Below are 10,407 nucleotides of genomic sequence, written 5' to 3'. Positions count from 1 at the left end.
TAGTGAACAGACCGGACTAATAGTCCTTTAGTGGTTAGCTTTGCACAAAAACCCCCAAGGGCATTCTTCTAAGCTTATGTTTTTATATAAAATAAAAGAGAGAGAGAGAGACAGAGAGACAGAGAGAGAGAGAGAGTAAAAGGGAGACAATCATTGCTTTGAATGATTCCTATTTTTGTAATGGACAATTAAAGGAGAGTATTTTTTATTTATGACAGGGTTGAAAGAATAACTGTGTTCCACTTGCTATTGTACATTCACAAAAAACTATTGTTCCTAGGGGTTTAAGGATACTCTTGAACAGAGAGCTTCCTAAATCCCTGGGAGACTTTCCCCCAAAACCCTTGACCATTACTCCCCCTTCCCGTCTCGGGCTAGAGAATGCATGGCCTTACTTCCTAAGCATTAATCCCCCCAACTCCATGAAGAGTGAGGTTACTCATGGGCTGCACAATATGCAGCATAAATCATCTTCCTGCCCTCCAGTCTTTTATTTTATTTTATTTTATTTTGGTCCCTCCTCCTTCCACTCATCAGATCTTCCTGCTACTTAGAAAAACTATGGGAGAACAAGCCCATTTCGGTCCGCTTAAAGATGTGCTCAGTATTGTCCAGTACTGCAGCTGCTCCCGTTCAATAAGAGAAAAACGTACCCAGATGCATTTTTCAGGGAAGGATGCCGTGGGGGAAGCCCTTCCTCCAAACCATGAGAGTAAGTTGGTTTCCAAATGCGTTTGCACGCATGCACCTATTCATACTTTCTTTTCGTAGAAATAACCACAGGAGTTAGACAGCTTCCCCTTAAAGAACGGGAGGAATGTCTCTTCCTCAACCCTTCTGAGTTTTGGATTGAGGCAATCCAGGCTCCAAGTCAAAAGCGTCGATTCTCAGGCTTCCGCGCGATGAGCGGGACACAGCGGAGGGGCAGAAAGAAAGGCTCTGCCGCTAGAAAATCAGTTTATTAGGGAGACGGGACCCAAACGGAACCCTTCGCCTTGCTAAACTCGTTTTCTAGCCAGGCGCAAAATAATCCGAGGGGAACCCCCCCCCCCAATTCGCACCGTGTTATCTTCAAGCCCTCCCCAGAGATTTAGGGCCACCGCTACAAAGGATCCAGTGCACCTCTCCAGTGCTACCCAGCCCCCCCCCATCTTGCTCTATTGGCCGGCCTTTTCTCTTTGGAATCGCCCCTCCGGGCCTGGCCAGGGGGGAGCCACGTTTTCCGCCTTAGGTGTTTGCCCGTAGATTTTACACATTCCCTTCCCTCATGGCCTCTCTCGCAATGTTGTGTTTTCCATCCGGGTCATTTCAGTTTTGTTTTGGCTTGAAAACAACAACGAACAAAATTATATTGTGAACGCCTCAGGCATTTTTTTTTTTGAGTTTTGTTATGACGCGAGCTCTGATTGTAAGACCGTTTCAGGCCCCCTTCCCCCTTTGTTGTAGCGACTATATATCTCTATATCTACTACTAAATACTTAACGCACTATTAAGAGAAAAAAAAGGTTCTTTTAAAAATATATATTTTACTTCTTTTGGTTCCTTGTTGATTTATTGAGTTTGGAGGTTTAAAATGTATTTTTCTACATCATGGCTTTAACTGCTTAGTAAAATTTATTTCATACAATCAACTTTTGTCATACTAGAATGTGTAGTGTCCATCTGCGCTTCAGTTTCTGATATTTATCAATCATGTGTATGGATGGGGATTTGGAAATGTGATGGGGAGGTGGGTGAGGGGTGGGAGGGGAGTGGAATGGTTTAGAAATGGACTAGGAAAGTACTTATTTTCTTCCCTTCCCTCATCTGGAGAATGAACAGCTAAATGTATCTCCTGATTCAGTTGGTAGAATTTGGATTTAATCCAATAAAAGTGCTGCAATCAAAAATCTTAAAACTGCTTTCCCTACCTATATTGGAATCATGCTAAACTCTTATTCATTCACCTATCTAGGCTATGGTGGGGCCTGAGCACAATTCCTCTCACAGATATGAATAAACCGAAGTTATTAAAATAACTAGGAAAAAGAACAGTAAACCAATCATTTGGTTTCCACTGGAATCAAGGACACTTGGTTGTTTTTTTTAAATACCAGCACGATTTTCAGCATAAACAGAGGTTGAGGCACCTTCAACACCAACATTCGTTAGTATTTAAGGTGTCACCAGACCTTTGGTAGTTTCAAATGACAGGTTTACAGGGCCTTCTCCCTGGAAAATCTTCATACCTTCTCATAATTTCTTAAGTCATATCAACGAGGGAGAAAAATCCTATTTACTGTAGACATATTTTCTTCTCCTCTCCCTTTAAATTATATATATTGGTGTTAATCCACTTTTGTTAGATTGCTTTGGATTGAATTGGGTCCATATGGTGGTCAGAATGTACAGAAATAATTTAATAGATATGAAACATTTGATGACCCCATCCCTTTTTTTAAAATGACAAAAAAAGGGTTGAAACCTTGAGAATTTTATTTCCAAAACAGGAATGATAAGGTGGAGGAAGCTAGTAGTAAGATAGCTCCATTCCCCACATTGCACATTTGATAAAAGCTGGCTGTATACCCAGCCACTTACAGCTGATTTCCTCAATATTTGTATATTATCCAGCAAGTGACAAATGGTTTCAAACAGCTTAATTCTTTTAAGGCTCCGTTTTAAAGTCCTTGTTTACAGAGGCTTTTAACTGCTTCCCGTTTTCCTTCTAGTTGTAAGGCATAAAGGAGCGACCACAACAAATTCTTTTAAGGTGCATGTATTTTTTTTAAATTCCCTTCCCAAAGGTGATTTTGAACGACCAGTGGAATTTTAGTCTGAACTGACCGCTCCACTTGATTTTACCCCAATGACCCCTTCCCACAGGCTCAGTCGGCGGGGACCTGGGCTGACAAATTTGGGACCTTGGCGCCCTTGTTCCACCAACGCGGTCAGCCCTCCTGGGGCACCAGTTTGGAAGGGCCTGGGGCAGGTACCACGGCCTTGGGAAAATGGGGCAGACTTTAAACCCAGCCTAGGCTTGGCTTCGAATCCCCCTTCCCGTTAGAGCAGGGAATCGCCCTGGGCCCAGCTGAGGTCCGGAGTAGTGAAGCCAGGACGGTTTTCCTCAGGGCTCCACAGGGGCCGCCTGCATCCCTTCGACCCGAGGACGGAGCGGGTGGGCGCAGTAGGGTAGTGGTGGCTGAGCGCAACTCCCTCAGGAGTTTCAACCTCCCGTTCAGGCCACGTGCCGTTAAAGACGCAACTTTCCGTGCCTTCCCCTTCTTCGCCTTTTAAAATCGCCACGAGATCACAGATGGCTATTTAGTGGCCCTACGATGCTGCAAGACATCCGCTTGCCTTTCTTTCTTTCGTTCTTTCTTTCCTTTTTGTGCCCTCGTCCTCCCCCCTCCCGCCCCATTCCCCCCCCCCCCCTTTGGGTTGACTTTCTCGCGAGCCGCTTCTCTGACGAAAAACAACAACAGCGGGCAGAACTTTATCATCCCGCGCGCGGTCCTTTTTTATTTTTTATTTTTTAAATGTACGTTTGCGTGAAAAATGCTGCGTGTGGGTGTACGTCTGGGTGTGTGCGCGCACGCGCGCGTCACGTGCTTGGCGCAGAGAGGGCGCCCTCGCGGGCTCTGCCTTTGACTTGCTTGTGGCGATCAGCTTCGCCCCGCCGGTCAGACAGCCAGTTGAACTTGCAGCCAGTCCGCCGGGGTACGTTTTTCTCTCCGGCCAGTGATCGCCTGTTTGTAGAATAGCTATCGCCAAGAGCCTTAAATCCAGTGGATCCCCTTTGGAAATCCAGTGATCACTGAGGTTAGATGTCAGTCTTTTAGAAACATTTATATCTATATCTATATCTATACAGTATATATATATATATCTATTTTCCCCCCTCTCCTTTTTCTGTGTAGCAACTTGAGTATCACAAAAGCACCGCGGCAAGAGTTAAAAACAAAATTATGATTATAAGCGCTCATGGTCTCTGCTGGGACTTTGAGCAACTGTTATTTTAAAGTGTGTAAAGTTTGTATTAATAAATTTTTGTAAACAATGCTATTTTGTCTACTGTTTGGGGAAGGCTGTGCAAAAGAGCCATATAACTTTACATGTGGAGTCCTTTTTGGAAGTTATGGAAAAAGCCTGCTTCTCTTGTCCCTCTTAGTTCCACTGCAACATGTAGGTATCAGAAAAATCATTAAAAAACCACTCTCCCCAAACTGATTTCTAATAAAGATGAGAGTATGCCCAGCTATTTAATTGCAGCTGTCTTGAAAAAAAAGACATACATGTTCAGCTGTTTGCTTTTTTAAAAAAATAGTTCTTATTAAATTTCTTCTTTAAAAAATACATATATGAAACAAAAAAGACAATATAATACAAAAAACACAAACAGCTGCTTGCTTTTAAAGTAACTTTTTTAGACTCCAGAACCAATTTAAATTTATCTAAATACATATTAATATTTATTGATCAATCAATTATTTTATCATACATTTTTAAAAATATTAATTTATATTCAAATAGTGATAGAAAAGATGGATGATTGCTTTCACGATATACAGGCATCATCTGGCTTGGAATTGTGGAAACTGCCACCAGATCTCTCTACCAAGTCTGAAAAAGCTATTTTAAGCATTAGTTTATCCTAAGCGGGTTCACTAAAACAAAATAAATCACATTAGTGATGCCTTCAAGATAGGAACCTGAGTTGAATGCAAGAGCTAAGGAAGTACAGGTGTTTATCCCATTTCTGAATGAAGGCATGCACATCATTGTCCAAACAACAGAAAAGAGGAGTGGCAATGGCTACCTGGTTAAATGGTTAAATTCAGAATTTAAAATGATCTTACTGCTGCACTGGGGAGAAATATCCTGCACTTCTACAGGAATTAAGCATGATCTTTTTATAGATTACATGCTAATGAGTTCATACTTCTTCTGGAGCAAAACAAATGGAAACCAGTGGGTTAATTCCGGAGTAAAACCTGCTGTTTTCTTTCTGGAGGCATTTCAGAGATATCCCAGACATGGTTAGCCAAACTTCACCTCTATGCTCTTCTTTAATCTCACAATCCTGCTTCACAATAATCACAATGAAGATTAGTGTAATGGAACTTTCTTCACAGCTTTAAATAAACCAGCTTTGCTCAATAAAAAGCACTGAACCACAATACTTTTTATAATAAAAGGGATACACTTGATGCTGTGGCCTCTGATATACTGTGATAACACGTTTTAAATACTTTTAAATTAGACCTGATTGTTTTATCTTAAGTTACAAAGCAATGAATTTAAAGCTTTTTAGTCTGTCACTGGATCGCCTCAAATTTTCAGTGTGAGTCTTCAGCGCCATCAGTATGCAAAAAATTAAAGGTTTTCCTTAGGAAAATGTGGCTTGTTGATTTGACAGCATAAGAATTCATAGCAGAGTATTCTAAAGGGAAATTTAAATGTTTCAGGTATAATTGGAAGCATTCCAGCTCCCCATTATGACTATGATTGCTATTCCTAAAGTAGATTAAGAGCTGTATTGAAATAGTCTCTTAAATTCTCTCCAAATTTTTATTAAAAAGCAAATAGACAGCTGTGCCATTCTTCTAAGAAGACTACACTGTATGAAATATTCAAGATAATGCGTAATCAAGCCACCCAAGAACTGCACACTAAGAAGCTTGGAAGAAAAAATAGGTAATGGAACTGGAACTATTATAGGCAAATTCATAACTAAATCTATGTACAGAAATGGTGGCTTTACACTATGATGCTGAATACTTGGAAGAAAGTCCAGTGAATGTCAATTTTAAATTAATTGACTTGAGAAACAGTACTCAAGGAGGGTTGTTAATGTCAGCTCAGCAAGGCGCACCAGAGGATAACCATCAACTCCATGGGAAGGGTACAATTACTTTCACTGAAGTTGAGTATAAGAACAGAATCTTGCAAGTTTGACTACTGTATACCACCTACTCCTTACAATTTAGTGAATTAGATCTGTGTCTTAGCACTTCTGGATCTTATTTGACTGTGTTCTGGGCTTAAAAAAATGCAACAGTTCTTTTTGCCTAGGCAACAGGTTCTGCACATTTCCATCGAGGTGATTTTTTTTATAGTTAAGCAGCAGTTAACCCACAAACAATGAATTTCAAGTATGTAAATAATTTTGATTAGGTGAACTGATCTCTAATTGTGGAAAGAATAGGACATTTTGTGTGTGTTTAATGAGGTATTTTTAAGACAACATTATGGAATTACAGCTGGGAGGATACCTACAGTCTGAAATTATTAGCAACTTACATCCTAAGGGAAGTTCTACAATACCTGTAAACTGTACTTTCAGCTAAAAAAAACCCATATTGGTTTAAGTTTAATTGGATTTGTATGCCGCCCTTCTCCGAGGACTCAGGGATATTAAGGATATTAATAATTACCTTTATCCTCTTCTAAAATTATCCACACAATATTATCCACACATTGCACTGGGCTATTAACAAAAGTCCTATCAAGAACAGAACTTTAGTTCACATGTGCTATCATAATTAGTTTTCTAGTTCAGAGAATATTGGCAGTTTGCTAGGTTAACATAACTTGTGAAAAAATAGAAGGAGGTATCACTAGGGCTTCTGCCTTATGTTAAAAAAAGAAAAGGCGAGATATAAATCTAAGAAACAAAAGATAAATTCATAATTAAAGCCCAGCAAACAACTGTGGTCAATTTCTGTTCAAGTGAAGCTGACTGATTGCATGGGGGTTTTCTTTGGCAAGTAACATTAATTAATGTTGACTGGCATGCATCATACAACTCGCTTCACCAACAATAAAAGCTTTCTACTGATCTTGGATCAGTAGGATGAAATTAAATGGAAAAGTTATGCCAGCATTATAGACAAACATTGAAAAACTTGCAGGGGGATGGGTGATTTTTTAAAACATTAATGAAGTTATGTGCTAGGTGAATTGTAAATTTTGATTTTATACCCAGCAGAATGCACAAATTAGAAGCAGATTATATGTCCTGAAAAAATAATTTTTGCACTTATTTGTATTCAGGTAATAATTAAACTAATGGATTGTGTACTCTGCTGCCAAAAGTTTGCTTCCATTCAGCAACATCAAATTATAGACAGTCCTAGTGATGACAGTAAGACAAACACTGCTGTCTACTTTAACTTCTGTTCTAGAGTATTACCGTGTTTCCCCGAAAGTAAGACAGTGTCTTACTTTCTTTTTACCCCCAAAAGCCCCACTACGTCTTACTTTCGGGGTATGTCTTACATTGGAAAAAAATTGAAAGGGTCGTGTTCCCGAAGGCATCTCCCCAGAGTCCAGATGGGTAGCCGCGGGACAGGAGCCTCGTGAGCCCTTTTCCAAGTTCAACCTCAGGGCTCCAAGCGGCGTGCACGCATGGAGCCACAGACGCGTGTCGGGGAAGCGTGTGTCTGGAGGGGAGGAGCCGCTCTGCACAGTTGGGCAGCCCCACCTGCCTGCCGGAAAGGAGGCGGGCGAAGGAGGGCGCAGCTCCGGCCGCTCGCCTCGGAGCTGGTCGGCCTCGCTGGCCGCTTGCAGCCGAGCCTCGGCAGGACTTGGTTGCTGGGACGAGCGCCTTCGCTGCAAGCTGCCACCCGCTCGGCTGGCTTCGGACCAGCGCCGTCCTTCGCTTTGCCAAGCCGGGGAAGAGGCGGTGGCGCTGCAGCGAGGCGAAGGCGAGGGGTGCGCGGGGAGCTTGGAAGCGACGTCATCGGGCTCCCCCCCGGCAATACCCCCGTGTTTCCCCAAAAGTAAGACATATGTCTTACTTTCGGGGTACGGCTTATATTAGCCGACCCCCCTGAAACCCCCGATACGTCTTACAATCGGGGGTGTCTTACTATCGGGGAAACAGGTAGGAAAAAATTCCAGCAGGGAGATGAGTTGTTTAAAAGTGGAAGTTAAGCATCTATGCTTCCTCTTTCCAAATTTCACCTTTCCAAAATGATTTTTTAAAAACAATTTTCATAATTAAATACACTAAGCCTGTTGTACCTCAACCAACCTTTGAACTAAATTTCTAGATAGAAATGGCTGATGCAGTAGTAAGAACCGGAACTGTCATCTTTTGCCAATGCAGAACCATGTGGGCAAACATCAGGTTTGTAAAATTTAATTTGCTTCTCAGTTTTATCTAGTGCAAGAGACATGAAGAGATAAAATTCATAGGATTTCTGAATATTAGAAACAACTCAAGTCTACATCACTTAAACAGAAAAACCTATTTCTTAATACTTCTACGCCTCCCCCCTGTCCCATAACAATATATTTCTAGAAGATCTGTGTGGAATGGAACATAATTGTGTGAATTGCTCTCACTAAAATATTTGGAATTATTGGCCAGTGTAAAATAAACCTCATTATCTACCAATAGAGTTTCTTTCCCTTTTGTTCTTTTCTGCTTAGAGAAAGTCTTCTGAATATAGGAACTGTGAATGATGGTTCAGCCAGAAGTACCTCAAAAAAGTCAGGAAGAATTTGAATATGTTTGTGGAATCGTATCTGTTGAACATGGAAAGTTTCTTGTGGCCCAGTAAATAAACATTGCTATTAGTTCCTGTATTTACTTTCTTAACAATGCAGAACCTTCCAGATATATTGGGCTCCAATATTTATTTATTTATTAGATTTTTATGCCATCCCTCTCCGAGGACTCTGGCGGCTCACAACATATCAAAACGATATACAGTCTACATATCTAAAAAAATCCAATTAATATAGCTAAAAAACTTTAAAAACTAATAATATAGCTCCTTTCATTCCCATTTAGAATGACCATGTGCTGCAACACATCTGGATGATACCTACTTGAAAAGGGGAGGTCACCAATTGTTCTAATCTGGAAATGAAGAAATAGTTTTTATGTGCAAGATTTTCTGGTTCCCTCCTTTCTCTTTCTCTGGCATATGCTAGTGGTTAATCACTTAAATTAGTTGGATATGTTTTACTCAGTATCTCTTGCCATAAATGCTATTTATCCCGAAGAAGTAAAGAGCTGCTGTGCAGTTCCCAATCCATTGCCAAGGAGCAATTCCTATGCAATATGAAACCTTGGCATTTGTTTATTTCTATTTTTGTTCTTTCTGTTTCTTGAGTGTTTTATCTCAAACAAACCAGAAGATAAAAGGCATGACCATACAAGCAATGAGTCTTAGAACTTGGCCTTTGGTAGGCCGGCTGCTTTTATCTGTTCTTAGAACATACGTAATTGATGCAATCTGCTTTGGAATTGTTTTTTTAGCAGTGATAATATTGGATGACACAAACACACACATTTAAATAAAATCAAAACATATAGACAATTTTTATAGGGATGAAACTTCAGGTTGGTCTCAGAAACAGCCTTTCCCATGATATGAGCCATGGAAGAAAATAAAAGAGTTTGTTTTATGATATTTCATTCACGCCTCTGTTAACAGCACTGATATTACATAAGGCATATAAACACTTATATAAAAGATGGTCAAGTGTACAGGCATAATTCTTAATGCCATGTTTAAAGGAATACTCAAACTTTGAAGGCTAATATTTTGGTCAACCAGTACATGAAAAGCAGTGGAAATGACTTGAGTTGATTGAGCTGCAGAGAAACGACTTCCAAAGGGTTAAAACTTTAATCAGTTGTGGACTGATCAAGAATGAAAGATGTGGATGCAGGCTGCAACATGTTCTCACTTCTTTTAATGGTCATTCAAGCTAATGGTTTATAGCTGCTTTTCATTTCTTTCTTTGTACCCCATTTCTCCAAATGGCGCTCATAAAAGTTAAAATATTTATATGCTGGCCACAACTAAACTAAGACAGAATTTTAATTCACCTTCTTTAACAAGTTTTGGAGAAGATTTAAGTCCAGAACAGAAGAATGAATCAGTTAGTAGCAGAATAAAGAATAAAGTTTGGCTCAATAACAAATTTTAATTCTTATTTGTGTATAGCATTTTCCTCTTAAAATTTAGCTTTTATATTTAATACATTTAATGCAAAATAGAAACATGTAGGTGTTAAGAGTTTGTCTGTCTCACAGACAGACAGACAGACAAACAGACAGACAGACATTTATTAGATGACAAAGCAGAAAATTTTATGTACAAGTAAAAAAAGAATTTTCAGGTTACTTTATGCCTTTCGTAGTATATTATTATTATTATTATTATTATTATTATTATTATTATTATTAATTTATTATTATTATTATTTATTAGATTTGTATGCCACCCCTCTCCATAGACTTGGTTGTTAAGCAGTCGGATTGGGTTCAGAAGCAGTCTAATGGTCTCATTACTATATTTTCTATAAAGGTGAAAGAAGCAAGAGAGAGAGAAAGCAAAAAGGAGACAGAAGAAAAAGTTGCATTCAGAAATCCATGGGGCAAGCTAGTAGCTTTGGTTGTGAAA

The sequence above is a fragment of the Erythrolamprus reginae genome, chromosome 3 (assembly GCF_031021105.1).
Source record: "Erythrolamprus reginae isolate rEryReg1 chromosome 3, rEryReg1.hap1, whole genome shotgun sequence".
Taxonomy (NCBI): domain Eukaryota; kingdom Metazoa; phylum Chordata; class Lepidosauria; order Squamata; family Dipsadidae; genus Erythrolamprus; species Erythrolamprus reginae.
Note: the sequence above shows the minus strand (reverse complement) of the source record.